At 42.3% G+C, this 24,685-nt stretch overlaps 1 long non-coding RNA gene across 3 annotated transcripts; it reads right to left on the reverse strand.

Moving 5' to 3' along the window:
- Positions 1-3,680: 3,680 nt before the first annotated feature.
- On the reverse strand, positions 3,681-23,760 carry LOC122558243 (uncharacterized). 3 transcript variants are annotated; one of them, XR_006314081.2, is made up of 4 exons: positions 23,646-23,760; positions 14,969-15,140; positions 7,079-7,198; positions 3,681-6,373 (listed from the first exon to the last, which is right to left on the reverse strand). It is a non-coding gene; the product is annotated as an uncharacterized LOC122558243 (long non-coding RNA). The 3 variants fall into 3 exon arrangements; XR_015759915.1 differs by lacking the exon at positions 23,646-23,760 and adding an exon at positions 23,073-23,155; XR_015759916.1 differs by lacking the exon at positions 23,646-23,760 and adding an exon at positions 17,405-17,696.
- Between the last annotated feature and the right edge of the window lie 925 nt (positions 23,761-24,685).

A 24,685-nucleotide genomic window follows, 5' to 3' on the forward strand; every position in this document is an offset into this window, starting at 1 on the left:
CTGAATCAGAAAATGTTCTTGTACATGCTTAACAAATTCCTCTCCATCTAAACCCTTAACAGTATGGCAGTTCCAGTCTATGTTTGGAAAGTTAAAATCCCCTACCATAATCACGCTATTATTCTTACAGATAACTGAGGTCTCCTTACAAATTTGTTTCTCAATTTCCCTCTGATTATTAGGGAATCTATAATACAATCCCAATAAGGTGATCATCCCTTTCTTATTTCTCAGTTCCACCCAAATAACTTCCCTATTTCCAGGAATATCCTCCCTCAGTACAGCTGTAATGATATCCCTTATTGAAAATGCCACTCCCCCTCCTCTCTTGCCTCCCTTTCTGTCCTTTCTGTAGCATTTGTATTCTGGAACATTAAGTTGCCAGTCCATCCATGAGCCATGTTTCTGTAATTGCTATAATATCCCAGTCCCATGTTCCTAACCATGCCCTGAGTTAATTTGCCTTCCCTGTTAGGCCCCCTGCACTTAATTTATTAGTCCTACCTTATTTTCTGCTTTGTCCCTGCCTGCCCTGTTTGACTCACTTCTTTTCTCAACTGTACCGGTCTCAGATTGTTCTCTTTTCTCACTATCTCCCTGCTTCCCCCACCACCCCTACCTGACTAGTTTACATCCTCCTGAGCAGCTCGAACAAATCTCCCTGCCAGTGTATTAGTGCCCTTCCAATTTAGGTGCAATCCGTCCTTTTCGTACAAGTCATTTCTACCCCAGAAGAGATTCCAATGATCCAAAAATGTGAATCCTTCTCTCAAACATCAGCTCCTCAGTCATGCATTCATCTGCTCTAAACTCGTATTCCTACCGTCACTAGCTCATAGCACCGGGAGTAATCCAGATATTGCTAATATTGAGGACCTCCTTTTTAAATTCCTGCCTAACTCTCTATATTCTCCATTCAGAATCTCGACCTTTTCCCTTTCTACGTCATTGGTTCCAATGTGTACAATGACCTCCTGCTGGGCCCTCTCACCCTTGAGAACATTCTGTATCCTCTCTGAGACATCCTTGATCCTGGCACCAGGGAAACAACACACCATTCTGATTTTTCACTGCTGGCCGCAGAAACGTCTGTCTGTACCACAGACTAGAGATTCCTCTAACACTCTTGGAACCCGACATGCCCCTCATTGCATTAGAGCCAGTCTTGATACCAGAAACTTGGCTGTTCGTGCTACATTCCCCTGAGAATCCATCACCCCCTACATTTTCCAAAACAGCGTACTTGTTATTGAATACTTATTGAAAATCTACATATATTATATCTACTGATCCATCTTTATCTACCCTCCTGAGGGTATTGAGTATGATGATCGGCCATGATCATACTGAAGGTAGGAACAGGCTTGAAGGGCCAAATGACCTACTGCTGCTTCTATATTCTATATTTCTAAGCTACATTCTCAAAACGATCGGATAAATTTGTCAAACATGATTCCCCTTTCACAAAGTATTATTGACTCTGCTTCATCATATCATGGTGTTCTCAGTGTCTGTTTATGTCCTTATCGTATTATTATGAAAAGAGGCCATTCAGCCCCATGTGTGTGCAATAGCTCTTTGTAATAGCGTAACACAATACTTCCTTAATGACATATTCTCTGTCTAAAGCTTCCCCTCCTCCTTTAAGATACTCTTTAAAACCTTTCTTGGTTGATTTCTTCTTCTTTGGTTTGATATCAACGTTATCCCTGTGATTACCTGAGCACAGCTCCTGTGAAGTAATTTGGAATTTCTCATTGTGTTAAATGTGTGATTTATTGTTGGAATTGTTAAGACTCACTTGGTTGCTCCAATTTATATTACAGACAGATTTCAATGATAATGGAGCACCGCTGCCACATTTCTGCGCACAGCTGCATAGTTCCTGTCTCCTGGCAACTATCCTGTAACATGAGGAGAGGGGCAGCCTGCTTAAAAAGACTCCAGATCAAAGTTTGCAGGAGATCCAACCACTTTGCAGATGCCAGTTGCAAACGTAGATCCATCTGAGAGCATCTGTGTGAAGGTATCTCCCACCCTTTGGCTGTTTGAGCCCATGTTTAAGATTATGGATGCAAATTGTATATCTATTTTCTCTTCAACATCCTCTGAAATCTCTTCACTTTGACAGAAAAGCTCCTTCTTTATTATTAAAACATCGCGCAATAGGTTTTGCTCTTCAATTTGCACCACAGTTGCAACCTTGGAATGAATAGCAAACATAAGAATGTACTCTCACGCAATTAGAGAATTAAATAATTTGAGTTATATTTTATTCTAATCATAAAGAATGCATTAGTCTCTGTGCAAAGCTCTTCGGTACATGGAGGATGAAATCTTCCAAAGAAAAATCTGAGGATTCATGTATAGAAAAGAAAATTATTTATTTTTTCCACAAAGCAATTACAGATGTTGACCCAAAGAATGCTAAGCCTTTCACTCAGAAGGATGTTAGGCAACTGTATTTTAAACACACCTGACCCTATGTAGAAATATTCCCATGACTGTGGCCCTAATGGATCTGTGCTGTTCAGTAAAGAGAAAGGCTGAGCATTTCACTGGCGAATTATTAATCTTTGGAATTGTCTGCCCAGAAGTTTATGGACGCTCCATCACTAAGTAAACTTCAACCTGGGATAGGCAGGATTTTGACCTCTCAGTGAATTAAGGGATATAGGGAGCAGGCAGGATAGTGGAGTTGAGGTAGATGATTAGCGATCATCATTATTGAATGTCAGCACAGTCTCAAAGATCTCAAAGATTCTCCTCCTGCTGCAATTTCTTGTGTTCTTCTTTCAATCTTCCTGCATGAAGCTGGGTCTGAATGTCACTAAGAAATTCAACCATAATGGGCATCAGAACTGAGTCCAATTAAATAGTCACCTGACAACTGGCTAGGTCTGTTTTCCATCAGAATCCAATCAGCTGGTCCTTTTTTTTAGATTAGATTAGATTAGATTAGATTAGATTACTTACAGTGTGGAAACAGGCCCTTCGGCCCAACAAGTCCACACCGCCCCACCGAAGCGCAACCCACCCATACCCCTACATGTACCCCTTACCTAACACTACGGGCAATTTAGCATGGCCAATTCACCTGACCTGCACATCTTTGTGACTGTGGGAGGAAACCAGAGCACCCGGAGGAAACCCACGCAGACACGGGGAGAACGTGCAAACTCCACACAGTCAGTCGCCTGAGGCGGGAATTGAACCCGGGTCTGTTGGCGCTATGAGGCAGCAGTGCTAACCACTGTGCCACCGTGCCGCCCACCGTGCCGTCTTCTCTTCCCTCCCACACACCAGAATCCTGGGGCCAACTGCAGCACTCTACTGTCACTGCAGGGCAGTTTAACACAGGACAAAGAAACAAACAAGTGCTCATTGTAGTCCTCTGCAGTTTTAACTGGTGATTGATACAATGCTAAATGCGAAGCACAAATAAATAAAGCAATTTGAGTTCTCAGAAGGGTAAAGTTGATTCTTAAATGTGAAGTACTTTTCCAGCAACAGGGCAAGTGTGGATGTGTGGTACATTGAGGAAGATTGCAGAGGATACCAAGCTGATTATTTTTCTAATGTTAAGGTTAAATTAAGGTAGCATTTAGAAGCACTGTTGCTTTATAATATCACTGATGCTATCTGTCATTACAAATACCATTAACAAATTGCAACGTCAGATCAGGAAATGAACCATTTATAGGAACAATTGAAAATTACACTCAGTTAATGACATAGTTTACAAATATCATGATTTTGTAAAGCACATTGAAGGAAATATATTGGATAGCTACCTTCATTTATAGCATTGGATAATGGTCTGATGTAAAGAACAGGTCCCATTTTGTGCTTTTGTCTCCTGGAAGTGCTGAATCTTCCTATGGTTCCATGCATCCACTTAAATGGCTATTTTTCATGTCAGACTAAACAATTGGTTTCAGTCGAGGAGGTATCACAGTTCAATCCAATCCTGTCCACCCACATGCATTCTGTGCATTGTGAGGCAGTTACTGTAATGTAGCTGACACATATCAGGGTAACATGAAGGCTTTCCATTAGGGGGTCCTTAATATGCTAACATAAATCCCATTAACACTCATTCTGCTGAGGAAAAGCTGAAGTTGTTACATTTGTTTTAATGATATCACAGAGGAATTTCTTCCAATCAAAGTTAAGGTGCACACTCCACCAATAAAGAGAGAACAGGCCAATTTTCATAGAGGGGGTGGGCTGGATGAGCCAGTGTGATTATGAAGAGAATGGAAATCTTTTTAATTTCCACCTGTCACTTTAAAGTAATGCTTTCTGAGTCGCAGCACCATTAGTAATGTTCCTATATAAGACCTCACCACACTGAAATTAGCATCTTTTCTGCTCAAGTCTGGATAGTGACTGACAGCAGGCAATTCAATCAGGGTAGGCATCTCAGTTGAATCTAATCTTGGCCTTATCCTATTCCCATCTTCCTGCAACAGTCAGACAGTATCAATCAGTAACTCAGGCTGATTTTCCTTTTTGATTGAGAGGCACTGATTCAAATTGTAGCAAAATAAAACCAAACTTCCATATATATATTAAAAAACAAGCATATGTAGTTCAAAATATATTCCAGCCAGTAACGTAATTTCAAAGAGGTGGTCACTGTTTATTATAGGAAATATGGCAGCCAAACTGTGCCCAGAATAGCAATGTGATAATGACTAAATAATCTATTTTCTATTAATGACATCAATATCGGTCAGGACATGGGGATATCTCCCTCAGGCTTCTTCAGAATAGTGCCCTAGGATCTTTTACATGCACCTGAGGAGGGCAAACCAGGCTTTGGCTTCATGTCTCATCCTGAAAACTGCACCCCTGACAATGCAGCACTCCCACAGATTTGCAGTGCAGTGCCAACCTAAATTTGAGGTCAATTTCTGGAGTGGAATTTGAATGAACAATCCTGCATGCTACATCAAGAGTGTACCACCTGAGTTATGACTGACACCCAAACTGCTTGGACTAAGACCAGGAACAGCAATAGAGGATCTTCCTATACAGTGCGATTTAGTGCCAGGCCTGTCGATGCATTTATTAACTGACCCATTGAGATTAAATGTTGATGCATTAAATGTCTTCAGCATTTACAAGTCAGGACATTTTTGAAAATCCTTCAGAAATACTACAGAAGGAACATTGTTCAAACCTTAAAAATGCAGGGATTTTAAAAGTGAGAGTTTTAACTCCACAAATTGCCTTCTCCACACCATTATCCCTTCGATCTCGGCATTGCTCCCAATTCAGGTTGAGTTGCAAAAGGCTTTCCCATTTGCCTCTGAGCATGGCTAACTTCGTGTTTACTGGTGTGTAGTACAGGAGGTCAAATCTAGTTCTCATTGACCCAAAAAATGTGATCGGATTTCCATTTCTGATTGATAGGGGAGGCAGTGTGAATCGAAAGGCACTGTTTTCCATTTGGTTGCTGACATTTTTAAAGAATCTGTCTCTGGAATCATGCAGTTGTAGATAATGCCTTTTGCCATCTGTTTGCTGTCATCATGAATTAAGAATTTCCATCTGCCTGCCTCTCCATTAAAAATTCCTTTAGGCATCAACAGTATCAGGATGAAATGACACTCCATCTGGTCTTCATTTACAGATCCTTGATAATCTTTGCATGTTGATAATTTCACTGCGTTATTGAAAACATCTTTGGTTATCTCTGGAGCTTGTTGTATGAAGTTGGATCGAGATACTTGGATGTAAATTGGGAGTTTGAGATCAGATTATTTGTGTGGGTCGCTGGTGCAGAATTCCTCTTTAGTTAAAAGGGCAACTACAAAAATTTGCATTTTTATCTTTCAAATGGTATTTTCAAAGCATCTTTACTATTGGTGTGTGCAGATACAACAGAAAACAGGAGAGCTAAGAGAGGGTGCAAAGGAGTTAAACACGGCAGTCAGTCATTCTTTTGTGGATGTTTAAGTTTTGAGTCCAAACTCAATATTGCTATTGTCATCAAAACTTGTTTTAAAAGTTAAAAAAAAACAGATTGGTAGATAAATCTGTGTATAGTTTATCATTCACACACCAAGTGAAATGAGGCAGATGGTTGCTGTGCAATCTGTTCTTAACGCTTCTTCAAACAAGAAACATTCTTGATGTGATCTTGGTGCTCGGGCTTTTGCATAAATATCAGGGCTTTTTTGCAGCTAACATCTGTTTGGGAGAGTGTCGTCTAGCAGCGAGTCCCTGTCAGCCTGTTTCAAGCCCCCGGGTGTTGAGAGAACTGTGGGTGTTGGAGGTGTTATTATAATATCAGGGACTTGGAGATGACTCTCCACTGAATTGCGGCTTCTATCACATTCGCCTTGCAAACATAATCTGCAGCCTAGAGAGGGAAAGAAAAGGGGAGGATTAATAGAAAAACGAATCGGCGATATAAGTGAATTGCACTGATTTTTTTTACTATGAAGGGGACTGACAGCTGCACGGAAACATGCCACTTCTTGTGTGTAACCCAAGAAAAGAAAATCATTTCCTGTTTGACACATGGTTCAACTAGGAAGGAACAGTGACTGCTCGCATTATGTCCAACACCGAATGCTGTAGGTGAAATCTTGAGCAAACATGTCAAAGCCATTTTCGTTTGCAAAAAGCTGAACGTGAGAAAGAAGCAGGAGTATACTTGCATTTTGATTTACTTAACCTTTCACACAATGTGGGTTTTTCTGGATGGACAGCATTTATTGCCTGTCCCTGTTTGCCCCTTGGGAAGGAGGTGGTGAGCCGCATTCATTGAACCTCTCAAGGGCAATGCAGGGTAGGTACACCCACGGGGATGTGAGGTGTGGGGGCGAGGGGGTTAAACCTAACAACTAACATTTAATATGTATCAAAAAAGGCCACATTGAAATAACTGAGAAGTGAGAACCAGAGTACTGGGCATCAGACAGTGTGAACATGTTGTTGCGATATGGGGATAACCCGTACTTGACCACAGGTAGCAGGGGCAAGAAGACAGCGTTGGTAGAGACAGAACAAGAACAGAATAAGAAGGTGCTTTGTGGGTATGAGGGCATGGAAATGAGCTTACCACCCAAACAGGATTGTCTCAGACCCATAGTTACATCCTTCAGACTGAAGTAAATTGGATGCAAAAAGGTGTAATACTGGGAATACTCTACTCCAGGGTCAACAGCCCAACATAGATTTCCTGCATCAGAAGAAGAGAAAAAAAGCAACTCTGGTTATTCATAGCCACACATTAGTTAATATCATAGTGACCAAGGAATTCAGTGAAAACTAGACACAATCCTCCAAATACCAACTCTTGGATTTGCACAGGGAATCATCCTGTTCCTAGTTGCTTAAATTTGTTCCATAGATCCATATAATCCTTACAGCGTAGAAACAGCCCAACAAGTCCACACTGACCGGTATGTGTTTGGAGTGAGCTGCTAGAGAATGTGGTGGAGGCTGGTACAATTGCAACATTTAAAAGACATTTGGATGGGTATATGAATAGAAAGGGTTTGGAGAGATATGGGCCAAATGCTGGCAGGTGGGACTAGATTGGGTTGGGATATCTAGTCGGCATGGATGGGTTGGACCGAAGGGTCTGTTTCCATGCTGTACATCTCTATGACTCTATGACCCTCCGAAGAGTAACCCACCCAAATCCATTCCCCTACATTCACCCCTAACTAACGCTCCTAACCTACACATCCCTGGACGCTATGGGCAATATAGCATGGCCAATGCACCTAACCTACACATCCCTGAACACTATGGACAATGTAGCATGGCCAATGCACCTAACCTACACATCCCTGAACACTAAGGTCAACATAGCATGGCCAATTCACCTAACCTGCACATCCCTGAACACTATGGGCAATGTAGCATGGCCAATTCACCTAAGCTGCACATCCCTGAACACTATGAGCAATGTAGCATGACCAATTCACCTAACCTGCACATCCTTGGATTGTGTGAGGAAACCAGAGCACCCGGAGGAAAAGGAAACTGGAGCACCCAGAGGAAAACATGGTTGTACATTGGAGATGGAAAAATAGGACAAACAGATGTTACTATTTCATTCCTAAGGTGTTAAAATAATTAAGATGCTAACATATAAATTGTGAGCCATGTTTATGAAATTCACAGAGACTTGGATAGTGAAAGCTGGCTGATAGTATGCTTTTGAATATCAACCTGATATACTCGCTTTTCTTAACTAAAGTCTGGTACATTTTTCTCTGCAGGTTTACAAATTGGTTAAAACTAACACAGAAAGAAATACTAATTAGCACCAAGAAGCAGTGAGCTATAACACTATTTGCAGTTTGGCAACATCTGTTGAATTCCTGTTGTTTTTGTAAGTACTTTGTTCAGCAGGATAAGAGTTTATCTGAATTAGAAACAAGAAAACATCGTCATGTTATACAATGCACTAAGAACATGGTTACTCCAAGCCTTACAAAGGATTTGCTTCCCCCTACCTGCAGCAGTACCTTTTGAATTCAGTAAGGCGTCTTCACCTCATTCTAACTGTGTCACTGTCCATGCAAGACTTGTAATAATCACTCTGCTAGTGTAGCTTCAAAGATGAGACCACAACTATAATGAGCTGGTTGAACCCAGCGACTTGGCCACTGTTGTTCCTGCCTGATAGCGTTGTGGGTGACAGGTTATCCCTATATGAGAAGCCATTCCTCCTGAATGGTGAATGACTGTCAGCTGATCGGAGTAGGCCATTCATCCCATTGGATCTTTTCAGTTTAGTCATGGTTGACCTGTGTACCTCACTGTAGTTACTCACTTTAGATCCACATTTCTTGATACCTTTACCTGTCGATGCATCTTGAAAATTGCTGGAACAACAGCCACTGTCTTGGAATAGCAGATTTGCATTGCCCTGCGTGCAAATGAATGTCTGGATTTCGTCTGAATGATGTAGCTCTAATTTTAAGAATAAGCCCCTTCCTCAAACTACCCTCACCGTCAATAGGTTTCTCTGTAAGGACTTTATCGAAAAGCTTTATTTTTTAAAGCACCTTGGTTGGATATCCTCAGACCTGTCTACACTAGGCCATTGGAATATTGCACGCAATTCTGGTCTCCTTCCTATTGGAAAGATGTTGTGAAACTTGAAAGGGTTCAGAAAAGATTTACAAGGATGTTGCCAGGGTTGGGGGATTTGAGCAATAGAGAGAGGCTGAACTGGCTGGGGCTGTTTTCCCTGGAGTGTTGGAGGCTGAGGGGTGACCTAATAGAGGTTTACAAAATTATGAGGGGCATGGATAGGATAAATAGACAAAGTCTTTTCCTGGGGTGGGGGAGTCCTGAACTAGAGGGCATAGGTTTAGAGTGAGAGGGGAAAGATATAAAAGAGACCTAAGGGGCAACTTTTTCACACAGAGGGTGGTACGGGTATGGAATGAGCTGCCAGAGGAAGTGGTGGAGGCTGATACAATTGCAACATTTAAGAGGCATTTGGATGGGTATATGAATAGGAAGGGTTTGGAGGGATATGGGCCGGGTTCTGGCAGGTGGGACAAGATTGGGTTGGGATATCTGGTCGGCATGGGCAGGTTTGACCGAAGGTTCTGTTTCCGTACTGTACATCTCTATGACTCTTTGAAGGATTCAAGCCTGATTTAAGGGCAGGACCAACAAACACAATTGTCTTTCTTGAAGGCAGGTCCTCACATTCAGGCAAAATTGCTATAAAATCATTTTTAGTGAATGGGACACTATGTCCAGATGGTTAAAATCTGCTTCACCTGCCAGCTCCTCTTCTTTTAGTTCTCAAATGACCGATATTCCCGAGAGTTCAAAGAAAAGCTTCAAAAGACACTGAAGCTCTTTGAAGTGCAGCAGCATTGACCTTCACGTCTTACTTGTGTCCAAAGCTCTGCAAGTTAAAAATCAGTCACATGATGTTCCATGGCAGAAACTCATGACCTCAAGTAGACCTCTCAGTTGAAGGCAGGGGGAGCTAACAATGACAATAAACCAAGTTTATGTAACCTGTCCGCATGGCTTATTCCTGTAACCTCTGCTGCTATCATTTTGCAAAACTTGCAGTCTGCTAGACCAAAAGCATTGTTCCTGATAAACAGTGGCCAAAACTAACTACAATAGTTCAGATAGACCAAGCCAAGGCTTCATGCAACTGAAACATAATTTTCTCCCTGTACCCTTTAACATATAAAAAAGCCTATACACCTCTTTGATTTTCTTTTGGGCCTGTGGACTAGCTTTTCACAATTTGTGATCTTGGACTCCTAAACCCACTTGCTCTTCCACCGTTTGTAGTGTCTCAGCATTAAGAAATATTATGAAGTGCCTTTCTTGTATTTAGAGTGAATGGACTCATGTTTGACCCACTGATTTATTCAATGTTTGTTTCTTTATCTTCTCATTCCCCTCAATAAAACTTGGATTTCCAAACCATGATAAACAATACTCTTTTCCTTCATCAAAGCTCATAAATAGATATACCTACATTGTGAATTTAAAATTCTCTAACTGGCCTTTAACTTCTTGCACGCCCTCATATCAGCAATTTTCTCCTGACTAAATTTCCTCATGCTCCCTTGTACATTGCACTGCTCTGATTCCAGGTTCTCACTCATCTCTCGTCCCAATCCCATAACATGGCTGGTAGGTTCCTATCCTTTGAAATTCCCTCCCTTCAGCCATTCCAGCTCTGTTTACAAAACCCATTCCTTCTGCTCATTATTAAGTGGGAATTTCTTTCTATTTATCACCTTTCGTGACGTCACCAATTTTCCAAAGCACTTTCCAGCTGATGTAGAACATATATTCTAATGTAAGCAACACTGAAACCAGACTGCACACAGCTGGATCCCACCAACTAACCGAATAACAACCACTATTTTCTTGTAGGATGAGGGATAAATATTAGTTCAGTGACCAGGGAGAACCTTCCATACGTTGAAACTTTATTGCTGGAACAGCACAGCAGGTCAGGCAGCATCCAGGGAACAGGAGATTCGACGTTTCGGGCACAAGCCCTTCTTCAGGCCTGTGCCCGAAACGTCGAATCTCCTGTTCCCTGGATGCTGCCTGACCTGCTGTGCTGTTCCAGCAATAAAGTTTCAACTTTGATCTCCAGCATCTGCAGACCTCACTTTCTCCTAGAACCTTCCATACCCCTATCTTCAAAATATTGCCATGGGTGCTTTCATGTCACACAGTGTGTAGGGATGTGTAGGTTCGATGAGGTCCTGAAAGCAGAGTTCAGGGAGCTAGGAGAGAAGTTAAAAAGGAAGAACTCAAAGGTAGTGATCTCAGGATTGCTACCAGTGCCACGTGCTAGCCAGGGTAGAAGTGAAAGAATAGGCAGGATGAACACGTGGCTTGAGCGATGGTGTAGGAGGGAGGGGTTCAGATTTGTGGGACATTGGGACTGGTTCTGGAGAAGGTAGGGACTATTACAAATTACATCTGAACCAGACTGGAACTTAATGTCCTTGGGGTGCGTTTTGCTACTGCTTTTGCAGAGGGTTTAAACTAATGTGGTAGGGCCCTGGGAACCAGAAGAGAAAACTAGTAGACAGTGAGGTGGAAACTAGAGACTGTAAGGATCGCGAAGTCAGCATTATCAAGGGGAAGAGTAGGCATAGAGCAGATGAACACAAAGAAACTGGTGGTCTGAAGTGCATATACTTTAACGCAAGTATAGTGGGTAAGGCAGATGAGCTTAGGGCTTGGATTGGTGCCTGGGAGTATGACGTTATTGCAATCATAGAGACTTGGTTGAAGGAAGACCATGATTGGCAACTAAATGTTCCAGGATATAAATGCTTCAGACAGGACAGGGAGGAAGTAAAAGGCAGGGAAGAGTTGCATTGCTGGTCAGGGATGATATCAGTGCTGTGCTAAAGGAGGACACTATGGAGGGCTTAAGCAGTGAGGCGTTATGGGTAGAGCTGAAAAATAAGAAGGGTGCAGTTACATTTTTGGGGCTGTATTACAGGCCTCTGAACGGTGAGCGTGAGGTAGAAGAACAAATAGGTAAACAGATTATGGAAAAGTTTAGAGACAACAGTGTGGTGGTGATGGGAGATTGTAATTTTCCCAACATTGACTGGGATACACTTAGAGGTCTGGATGGGGCAGAATTTGTAAGGAGCATCCAGTAATGTTTTCTAGAGCAGTATGTCAATAGACCAATGAGGGAAGGGGCCATATTGGAACTGATGTTGGAGAATGAACCAGGCCAGGTGGTAGAAGTTGAAGTGAGGGATTTCTTTGGGGATAGTGACTACAATTCTGTAAGTTTTCGAATACTCGTAGACAAGGATGAGAGTGGTCCTAAGGGAAGCGTACTAAACTGGGCCAAGGCCAATTATACCAAAATTCGCCAGAACTGGGAAATATGGACTGGGGGCTGCTATTTGAAGGGAAGTCCACATTTGATATGTGGGAGGCTTTCAAAGATAAGTTAAAGATAGTGCAGGATAGGCATGTCCCTTTGAAAACAAGGGATAGGAAAGGCAGGATTTGTGAACCGTGGATGACAGGAGAAATCGTACGACTAGCCAAGAGGAAAAGGGAAGTGTACATAAGGTCCAGGCAGCAAAGAACAGAACGGGGCCTTGGAGGAATATCGGGAGAGTTAGACCAATCTTAAATGAGGAATCAAGTGGGCTAAAAGGGCTCATGAAATAACTTCAGCAAGCTGAATTAAGGAGAATCCCAAGGCTTTTTATTCATATATAAGAAGCAAGAGGGTAACTGGAGAAATGGTTGGGCCACTAAAAGATAAAGAAGGAAAGTTGTGTTTCGAACCTGAGAAAATGGGTGAGATTCTCAATGATTACTTTGCATCAGTGTTCACTGTAGAGAGGAACATAATGAATTTTGAGATTAGAGATAGCAGTTTGTTTACTCTGGATCATGTTGACATAAGGAGGGAAGATGTGTTGGGTAGGCTAAGTGATATTAAGATGGACAAATCCTCAGGCTTGGATAGGATCTATCCCATGTTGCTAAGGGAAGTGAGAGAGAAAATAGCTCAGGCCCTGACAGATAGCTTTGTAGCATCCTTAAACACAGGTGAGGTGCCGGAAGACTGGAGAGATGTTAATGTTGTCCCCTTGTTCAAAAAGGGTAGTAGGGATATTCCAGGTAACTACAGACCAGTGGGCCTGACATCAGTGGTGGGAAAGTTGCTGGAGAAGGTACTGAGGGATAGAATCTATTTATATTTGGAAAATAATGGGCTTATCAATGATAGGCAACATGGTTTTGTGTGGGGGAGATCGTGCCTTACCAACTAAATAGAGCTTTTTGAAGAAGTGACCAAGTTAATAGATGAAGGAAGGGCTGTAGATGTCATATACATGGACTTTAGTAAGACATTTGATAAGATTCCCCATGGTAAACTAATGGAGAAAGTGAAGTCACATGGTGTGCAGGGTGTTCTAGCGCGGTGGATAAAGAACTGGTTGAGCAACAGGAGACAGAGAGTAGTAGTTGAAGGGAGTTTCTTGAAATGGAGAAAGGTGTTCCACAGGGATCAGTGCTGGGGCCACTGTCATTTGTGATATACATAAACGATCTGGAAGAGGGCATTGGTGGTCTGATCAGTAAGTTTGCAGATGACACGAAGAGTAGCAGAAAGCATAGGGGACTGTCAAAGAATACAGGAGAATATAGATAGACTGGAGAGTTGGGCGGAGAAGTGGCAGATGGAGTTCAATCTGGGCAAATGTGAGGTGATGCATTTCAGGAGATCTAATTCTAGAGTGAAAAATACTGTATGGAAGAGCCTTGGGAAAAGTTGATGAGAAGAGAGTTCAGGTCCATTGTAACCTGGGAGTTCAGGTCCATTGTAACCTGAAGGTGGCTGCACTGGTGGATAGAGTGGTCAAGAAGGCATATGGTATGCTTGCCTTAATCGGATGGGTTATTGAGTATAGGAGCTGGCAGGTCATGTTAAAATTGTGCAAGACTTTGGTTCAGCCGTATTTAGATTACTGTGTACAGCGCTGGTCGCCACATTACCCAAAAGATGTGGACGTTTTGGAGAGGGCACAGAGAAGGTTTACGAGGACACTGCTTGGTATGGAAGGTGCTAGCTATGAAGAGAGGTTGAATAAGTTAGAATTGTTTTCATTAGAAAAAAGGAGATTGAGGGGAGACCTGACTGAGGTCTACAAAATCATGAAGGGTATAGACAGGGTGGATAGAGATAAGCTTTTTCCCAGGGTAAGGGATTCAATAACGAGAGGTCACGCGTTCAAAGTGAGAGGTGAAAAGTTTAAGGGGGATACACGTGAAAGGTACTTCACACAAAGGGTGGTAGGTACCTGGAATGCGTTGCCAGTGGAGATAGTAGAGACAGGCACATTAGATTCATTTAAGGTGCGTCTGGACAGATGCATGAGTAGGTGGGGAACAGAGAAATACAGACCCTTAGGAATTGGGCAATAGGTTTAGACAGTGGATTTGGATTGGCACAGGCTTGGAGTGCCGAAGGGCCTGTTCCTGGGCTGTAATTTTGTTTTGTTGTTTGTTCTTTAGCCATGGGATGCAGGGTTACAGGGATAGAGCTGGGGGTGGGGGTGGGGGTGGGGGTGTAAGTCAGTATGGACTTGTTGGGCTGAATGGCCTGGTTCCATACCGTAGGGATTCGATGATTCTATGTCCCCTTGTCAGGGCCAATTGGACCTTAGTTTATGGTCTCATTAGAAAGATGGCACCTCCAGCAATGCAGCACTCCTTCGCTGCTGTACACTGAGGTTACTGGGAATATGATTTAAAATGACAACTTTTTCATTCACCGGTGTGAATACGTTAACCCACCTAAATCTCCTAAACTTCAAACCGGTGTAACTTGGATTTGTTTTGCGCTAACTGCTGCAAAAAAATATAAATGAATAGCATTGTTGATGTATATACAGATAAATGCTTTCTATTGCACTCTCGCTTTAAACAATGTTCTAACCTGTAATAATCCATGGCTGAATTAAAACTGAACAGAGTGTTTAAACAGAAGTACACGGACGACTATATTGAAAGATTCCAATCCAATGCCTGCAAGAAAAACACTAGGAACGGGGAATCAGTTGCAGTGCTGTGTTGGATAATTCCAGTCTCATTATCAGTCGTACAGTGACCTAATAAGGAAAAAAATATACTTGAGCAGTAAATTTTACAATCCTACTAGTCTAAACAGATGTAAGTCATGACCAAGTTGTACATTTAAACAACTGCAGAGATAGATTGGTAGCTGCACAAGTAAACTATTTTGATTCATGAATATCAGGGGTGGAGATTGCTGGTGAGGTTTATTTTGGAAAGAAGTTGGGCTCCTCTCCCTGATGGCTGAGGAGGTGGTTCTATTGCTTGGTGAGATATTGATTTCTAGCTTCAAGGGTTGGTCCAGTTTCCCAGGCGAGGAGATGGCCTAGTGGTATTATCGCGAGACTGTTAATCCCGAGATCCAGGTAAAGTCTGGGGGCCTGGTTTGAAACCTGCTGTGGCAGATAGTGGAATCTGAATTCAATAAATATCTGGAATAAGGAGTCTAATGATGACAATGAATCCATTGTCAATTGGCAGGAAAAAAATCCATCTGAGGGAAAATCTCAGCAGGTCTGGCAGCATCTGTAAAGAGAGAAAAGGGCTGACGTTTCAAGTGTAACTGACCCTTTGTCAAAACCAGCTTTGACAAAGGGTCAGTTAGACTCGAAATCTCCTCCACTTCCCGCATCTCCACCCTTGAACGCTACCCATCCCAATGCATCAAGGACAGAACCCCCCGGACCTCACCATCCATCCCACCAACCTCCGCATAAACCACATCATCTTCTGCCACTTGCACCACCTACAAGCGGACCCCGCCACCAGATATCTTTTTCTCTCCCCACCCCTACCAGCATTTCAGAAAGACCATTCCCTCCTCGACTCCCTCGTCAGATCCACACCCTCCATCAGCCCACATCCCACACCCGACACCTTCCCCTTCCACCGCAGGAAGTGCTAAACCTGCGCCCACACCATTCCCCTTCACGGCCATCCAGGGACCCAAAGGATCCTTCCACATCCTACAGAAATTTGCCTGTACCTCCTCCAATGTCATCTGCTGTATCCGTTGCACCCGATGTGGTCTCTACATCTGGGAGACAGGACGCCAACTTGTGGATTGTTTCAGAGAATATCTCTGGGACAAACACGCCAACCAACCCCACCACCCTGTGGCCGAACACTTCAACTCCCCCTCTATTCCACTAAGGCCACACATGTCCTGGACCTCCTCCATTGCCAAACCTTTACCACCTGACGCCCTGGAGGAAGAGCACCTCATATTCTGCCTTGGAGCCCTGCAACCGCACGGGATCAATGTGGATTTTAACGGTTTTCTCTTTTCCCCTGCCCCCACATTATCCCAGTGCTAAGCCTCCAACTTGGCACCCCCTTCCTGACTTGTCCATCATCCTTCCCATCTCGACGGTCCACCATCCTCTCCGACTTATCACCTTTTCCCTCACCTTCATCTACCAATTGCATTCTCAGTTACCTTTCCCAACCCCATCCCCCTCCCATTTATCTCTCAGCTCCCCGGCCCACAAGCTTCATTCCTGATGAAGGGCTTATGCCCGAAACGAGGATTCTCCTGCTCCTCGGATTCTGCCTGACCTGCTGTGCTTTTCCAGCACCTCCCTCTTGACTTTGATTACTTTCTCCGAAGGCCATAATCTGCCACTGTCTCCTCAAATGGTCACTGGCTCCTGACCTGCTGATAATGGGGGCTATATTTGGCTATGTGATAAGGGTCGAATCAGACTCGCTTCTGATGTCTTCCATAGCCTATATTTCAGCACCATCTGAAAGAAGGGACAAATACCTCAGCCACTCTGGGGTGGTTGTGGGTGCAAAACAGGAAACTATTAGAAGGGAAATGAAAAGAGGAACGCATTTTGAATTCCATTAAAGTTCAGAAAGTCAGCTTGGATATCTATTTTGAACCCATTCCCAATTCGCTTAAAGTAATTGAATCAGGAGATTTTATCTCCAGACACCTTTCATCACACTGTCCCCAAGTGGAAATAATCCTGGTTCTTCAGCAATAAAAAAAAATCAGCTTCCTGTGTACATATACACAAGCCTCTAATTTAAAAAAAAGAGCATTTGACAGATTAAAAACCAGTTTCATGTTTCAAGAAGCTATTCTGTGATAATTATCTTGTCAACACTATAAGTGCAAAATGGAAAAGACTGGATATATGGAAGTGATTCTGAGGTAGTAATTTCATTAGAATGTTCTTATTGTAATGCAGTGGATTACAACAGACCACTGTGGCCTGTATTCTATGCTGTTTAATGAAGCAATTAAAACTATTTTCATTAATTTGTTTAAAAGCACAACACCCTAATGTACCTTGCAAATCCGACCTATTGCTTCCACCTCTTGCCTTCAGTAGATCCACTCCAGTCCATTTTCTGCTATTGATATTCTTTATCATGGATGTCAAGAGGAACTGACACACTCGAACAGCTGAAGATGCCTTCAAAAAGCTCGGGGAAAATGCTCTTCCTGCTCTCTCTGTCTTCACCGCACCATAATCCAGACAACATATAATTTCCCACTCAAACTTATTCTTTCCCAAAAACCGAATGCTTACACTCTTCTATCCTCCCTCTGTCCCTACTACAGTGTACAGACTTTCAAAATTCCAATTCCAAATTCTAATATTACCCAAATCAATTAATTTACCTCGTCTTTTTCTAATTTTATTCAATTTTAGAACTGTCTTGGCAGTTTATTTCTCAAATAAGCCAATTAACATATTTATTCTTAAAAATTATCTCTGTGTACTTCCTGTCAAATATTTTGGTCGTTCCTGTATTTATGTTTACAATGGGAATTTATGTAAAATATGCCACTTTGACATTACCACCTCACTCTGAAAATGTGCCACCAACTGGTACAAAGTTGAATTTACAACATGACAAGCACACATAGACAGTTTCCATTATCATTACTGTATAGGTCCAGGGATTTGTAATGGACAGAAATTATAATAAGCTCAAATCTATAACTTGAAAGTAGACTTGTACCCCTCCTGCAATTATTCCCCAGCCCTCAAATCAATTCATCTGAAAACCACAGCAGTCCTTGACTTTGTGTATGAAGTGTCATGATAGACGAACTAATATATTTAAAAATGAAAAGTGATTTGTTATTTGCAGACGAGAGTCACTTCATAAACCTTGTATAGGTTTAAGTGTCAAACTGACCTAGCTGTGAAAGAAGCACCACAGTTTATCATTAATTTGATGATTAAAAGTTGCTTGTAGTTAATTATTTGCTTGAACAACCTTCACTTTAGAAGTTAATGCTGCTTGAACTTTTTGTCTCATTTCTTATCTTTTAAATGGTTTTGCAGTGACTGGTTAAAGAGTTTAGATATTCGGTAATCTATCATCGCATGCCATCATCAGCTGGGTTTGTGAAAGACATTGCGTCCAGGTAAAATGCACAGGTGTACAATTTGTTCCCTTATCATGCCATTACTAAGTAACTAGTGATGAATTTGAATTGATCAAAGTAAAGGATGATACATAGAAAACCTTGGATCTGTTTTTTTTTCCCTGAACACCGCTCCCCCCCAACACCCACCCACCTCAGGTGCTAGTGATGTGTTTATATCACTTGTAGAAGTTAGCCCTTTCTGGTTAAAGCATGTGACAGAGTCACTGGAAACATCACAAATGGGGACAGTTGGACATTTACTCATACAACCTGAAGAGGACTTTGAAAGGATACGAGAATCAATGAAGGTAATTATACAAATCAGGAGTTAGAAGCTATGCGATGTGAGTCCTAGATATTAAATGTCTGTAGATTACCATAAAGGCAGTGCAGTGTTAAGGCATACTGAAGCCTTTTGCAAGTAGTTCTAAACTAGAGGAGTATGTGTCTAATTTTTCCAGTCGCTTTAATTATTGGCTAATCTTAACTACATCTCCATGGTGATTTGAGCTTCACATTATACATACATAAAATATTAAAATGACTTTGGGGTAATAGTTTAGAATCAGCCACGGTTCAGTTTGGAGCACTCTCAATACTGAATCACAAGGTTCAAATGCCACTTCAGGACTGGAGCACAAAGCACTAGAGAGTGCTGCACTGTTGGAAGAACCACCTTTTGAATGAAATGTTCAACTTGTTTGCCTTTCAGTCTGATGCAATGATCCAATTGAACTTTTCAAAGAAGTTATATCCAGTGGCCTGGCTTATATCTATTCCTCCATCAACACCACAAAAACAAATTATTTGGTCCTTATCACACTGTTTGTTGGAGCTTGGTGTGTACACACTAGCTGTTGCACTTCCTACATTAAAACAGTGATGACACTTAACAAAAACATAGGAACTTCATTGGCTGTAATAAACTTACAAGTGCCTAATTGTTGAGAAAAGTGTTATGTAAATGCAAGTTCCAATATGGTGAGTAATTCAGCAATCGGCCAGTAGTGCAGTGAGCAGAGTAACTATCCCCAGGCCAGAAACTGTTCAAATCCCACCTTGGAACTTCATAGCTACAGGAAGTGAATCATAATGTAGCCAAACAAGTTGATTATCAATCTGCCAATACTTCTGGTACACCTATGGGAGAGTTTTCTGGTCAGCTAGACCCACATGGTAGCTGCAAGAATGAGATTACCACATACACACACACAGATACACACAGACAGACACAGACACACACACACACATACTGACACACACATGCTCAGACACACACACACACACACAAACACATAATTGTGCAAACTCTTCCAAGTTTTTAGGTTGGAACTTGTTTTTTGTGCTTATCAGAGTGATTGATGGTAATGGAGCAAGTTCCAATTTTTGATAAATCTGAAGTTTCAGGTACACTGTAACAATGACTCACAGTTCCACCCAGCCCAGTTTCCAAGACACAGACTCTTGACAACATCTGAGTCTGAAGAAAGCCAGATGTGATGAAAATGTCCAATTTTCTTTCAAGCATTATAAAAGATGCTTTTACTCTCTCTCAATAATATGCCTTAACCTTAAACTCAAAACATGTTTCTGTCCCACATGTGACATCTCCAGACCAGGCAACCTAAAGGCATTTCTGACATCTCGTGTGAAAAACAAAACGTGAGCACAATAAACAGCAGGAGGTTTTTGACTCTGATGCTACTTTGTACAAAAAATGGTTTATAACAGTTGTTTTTGCTGGATTTTGTTAAAAGATTCTGTCTTTTACACAATCCACAACTGAATTTGCTGTAGTTTCATGTACTCAGAAGTACTTTCTTTTGCATCCTGCCAATTTGTCTCACATGATCTTAAGGAGGAAAAATGGCAAAACTCTTATCACCTCCAGTTTAGAATAGTACAAACAATAACCTGACAGATTACAGGTACAATGACAATTTGATGCGGAGGAATCAGAGGGACAGAAGCTGCAGATGGATAAAGTACTTGGTCCTGTAAACAATTGTGTTTTTTTTCCTCTCTGTTGGTGGAATTGTCCTGTGACATATACAACACCGATAGATGTGAGGATATTATAGTTATCGCCATAATCTTAGGCTAAAGCTTATTATGTTCCTATTCTTATGTCTATCCAATGACTGCTTCCAGGAAGTGCACATGTGAATGCTGGGCAAGAGCAAGATGAGGGTCTATTGTAACACCAAACACAGTTAAGTAGCTTGCTGACACTCATTGGTTAGCATTAGACGTTAAGAGTGACACTTAGCACCAGTAAAACTATATGTCAGCAAAAGACAAAACTGCTGGGAGATTTTGGGTGAAATATCTATCAAAAACACCAGGAATCCGTCTCTTCGTTTGTTTCTAAACAAGGCATGACTATGGTTGTCAGTTAGGTGCTGAGTTATGGTTTGTTTTATGACGTGGCGCCATAGCAATTAGGAAGTGAGTCAGTTCACTTAAACATTTACATGAGAGTTTTCATCTCATCTGTTCTGGTCCCATTTGAATCTTGGATCCAGAGGCTGAAGAACAGTGTGCTAAACCAGAGAGTTTTCACTGTTAATGGTGATTTATAGCTCAACACATTTTTGACCAACAAATCATAACTGAAGTATAAGTGATTAATTTAGAAAATAACCTTTAGTGCTGATCACATTGATGACAGCATCAATCCATACATCTTGGCAGCTGGTGGACATCACCCAGGGTGTATGTCACATTAACACCTCCCTTGATCCTCCGCCATTAATTACATAACCTTCTTCCAGTATGTCTCAAATTCTCTTCCAAATCTGTCCATTTTTACTTACTTCCCTACTTTCAAACATCTTCTGCAGATTTACATCTGGGAACTGTGTTTCCCATCATCTCCCCGAACCTCTTTGTTATTTCCTGTTCAATACCCACTCTTCCACCTGTAAAGCACCTCAGGACGAAATGTAAAAACCCTTATTTAAATGCAAATTGTCATTATGCCCTCGTCTAAGGAAGGGTCACCAGACCTGAAACACTAACTCTGAGTTCTCTTTCACAGACGCTGCCAGACCTGCTGAACTTTTCCAGCAATTTCGGTTTTTGTTTGTCATTATGTCCTTGTTGGCCTCCCACACTATATCAAATTAAGCCCATTGAAAAATATTTATCTTTCTCCTAAGTCAGGCTGAGTCCACTTCAGCTATCAACCCTGTCCTCACTCATCTGCTTTGGCCTCAGGTTAAAAATGTCTCCATTTTAAAACCATCATTTTTGCTATTAAACCCGTCAACATTTAAGGCTGAGTGAGACAGATTTTGAATCTACAAGGGTCCGGCAGCAGAAGTGGAGTACAACACTGTCCTTTAGGGAAGGAAATCTGCCATTCTTACACAGTCTGGCCTACACTTGACTGCAGACTCCACAGTGATATGACTGACTCTTAACCGTTGTCTGACCAATTAGAAATGGGCAGTAAATGCTGGCCACTCCCATGAATGAACAAAAATTATTATTCGTGATCAATCAACCATTATGTTATTGACTGGTGGAACAGGTTGGACAGTCCAAATGGCCTACAACTGATCCTATTTTTTATGCCCTTCATTATTCCTGTAACCTTTCCCAGCCCCACAATCCTTTGAGGTTTTGAAATGAATTGGCTGCCATGCCTTCTGCTGCCTAGACCCCAATCTCTGGAAGGAAGTCTTTCCTCAAACCTCGGCCCTCTCTATCCCCCTTTCAATCACGCATTATAACTTATCTTTTTGACCAAATCTGTCCTAATATGTTTTTCTAGGTCTTGGCAAGGAATTCTGTTACACAACACACCTTGGGAGTGCTTAAAGCCATTTGAATAATGCAAGTTGTTATGGTTCATAACATAATCCGAGTTTAGGAGAGGCAGAAGGAGGTTTACTGGTGCTGTGTAAGACAGACTAGCTTCTACTGGGGCCCCTCCTGGAAGAGGGGCTTCGTCTAAAGCCGCTAAAAAAGGAACAACTCTCTACCACAAGAAGCTGTTTGGGGCCAGTTCAGTTATACATATTCAAGAGGGAGCTGGATGTGGCTCAAGGGGAATGGTCAGAGAGCGGGTGTGGGATTTTGAATTTGTATGATCATACTGAATGGGGGTGCAGGTTCGAAGGGTCGAATGGACTACAAGCACAAGTGAACTTGAGACTCAAGAGGTTGCTACACATACCGATGCTTCTTGCCTGACATCCTGAATCTGCAGTAGGGTGTATTCTTTGTGTTTGCTTTCTAACATTTTAGATGTGCTCTCACCTTGTGTTTACAATGTGTTTACTTCCAGTTCACCTGATGTGTGATGGAGGATGACACTAAAACCTTTTACTATAGTCAGTTTTAAAGGACACAGCCCCTAATGGGAGTTGCCTCTCGCCCCAGTGATTTCCAGTAGTCCGTGCCTTTCTGAATGTTGGAAAATGAGTTAAAACATAGAAGTCAGGTTCAGAAGTAGCCCAATCGGCCCTTCAAACCTGCACCACCATTCAGTATGGTAGAGAATTCGACAGCTTCACAACTCTCTGAGGGAAGAAATTCTTTCTCATCCTAGCCCTGAATGGCTTACCCGTCATTCTTACACTGTGACCCTTAGTTCTTGAAGAAAGCTTTCCAACAGCTACAAAGGCTGTCCTCTAACCGTGAAGGTTTTTTCTGGTGTGTGAGTTCTCACCTCCCCTTCCATAGGAACATTCAACAGACTAAGAAAGGCGCTCGGCTGAAGGAAGCTTAAAAAAAATGCTCGCCCCAACAATAATTTAAATACACGTATTTGAGTAAGCACGCGAGGAATTAAAAGCTCTAAAATTGTGCTTACATAACCAAACTTGAGGGCTCTTTCCAGGACCTGGGAGAAAAGTGGGGTTAACTCTTTCTCAGTTACCAATGTCAAACACTTGTAGGAGCACATTTCAGTGAAGGTATTATATTGAAAGGCATGAACTCTCCTGTAAGTTAAAAGTAACACCGTACAACGGAGGAATTTTAAAAGTGAACGCTGTACATGGAGAGAGTGGTGAGTGGCGGTCACAGGTGGGGGGAGAGGGGACTGAGTGACAGTCTGGGTGCAGGGCGCTTGGCATTGTCGCCTCCAGTCGCGATGTTGAGGGGGTTGAGGGTAGAAACAATGGGTGTACTGTACCGTGCAATCGCCCACGTCCTCCGCACGCTCTCACCACATTTCCCCATTCTTCCGGCAAGCCAATTCTTCCTGTCGCATCCAAGCAGGCGGTTCGCTTGTGATCGTTAAATTCGCCTCACTTTCCGATTCACCCCTCCCCACAGACACCCCCTCCCCCGCACCCCCACCTTTCCCAATAAAACTGCACACACACACACACACAAAGAAATAGCCGCCGTTGTTTCAAGAATTGAGCTCACGGTCTGCCAGAACACGCGAAGTGATGGCGAGCCCTGAATGGTTTGCCGTGCGTTACCATGCAGTTCCAGGTAATATTTACTCAGATCGTCAGGAAGGAGGGAGGGAGGGAGGGAAGGAAGGAGGGAGTGTCAATTTACATTGACAACTCACATCGTAAGGAGCTTTTTTCTGGGGAGGACTGAGGAGTAGGTGAACTTGGATTCTCAGGATGGGGAGGTGTTCACCTGGATTCAGGTGAATTTCTGCAGACTGGGCTCGTTATTAGTTATTGTGGGAATGCAATTTTTAAAAAAAATTGGAAATCGAAACAGATTGCAACCTAAGGTTTTCTGAGACGAGATCCTGTGTTCGATGCAATATGAAACTGTGACAGTGTCAACCCATGGGGAAGGGCAGAACATCTCCATCGAAAGAAATAAATTGCATGGAGACAGCGATTTCTTAGCTCAAAGAAGTACTTTTAACAATAGTTTTCTTCTGTGTAGGGAGCACTTCCAACAGCAACAAAACCTCGACAAAGTAAATGGTTATTTGAGTGGATAGACACTCCACATGACAATACAATTACCTCGTTCTTTGGATAGTTGGCGTGGAATAAAAGGAAACAGCCTACACTTTTGTTAAAAAAAAAGACAGCAGAGTGAGGCTGACGTAAGACGCTGAAGGAGGTCTCTGGGTGTGTCATGAGGCAGGTTAGACCAAAAACAACAGATACGCTGATCACTTTAGACTGTCTAATGAGGGCCATTCTCTCCGTCAGCACTGATATTTGTCACTTGGAGCAATGCACAGATATACTC

Source organism: Chiloscyllium plagiosum, unplaced genomic scaffold, assembly GCF_037043375.1.
Source record: "Chiloscyllium plagiosum isolate Xiang-an unplaced genomic scaffold, Cpla_swu_hap1 HiC_scaffold_17, whole genome shotgun sequence".
Classification (NCBI taxonomy): Eukaryota; Metazoa; Chordata; class Chondrichthyes; order Orectolobiformes; family Hemiscylliidae; genus Chiloscyllium; species Chiloscyllium plagiosum.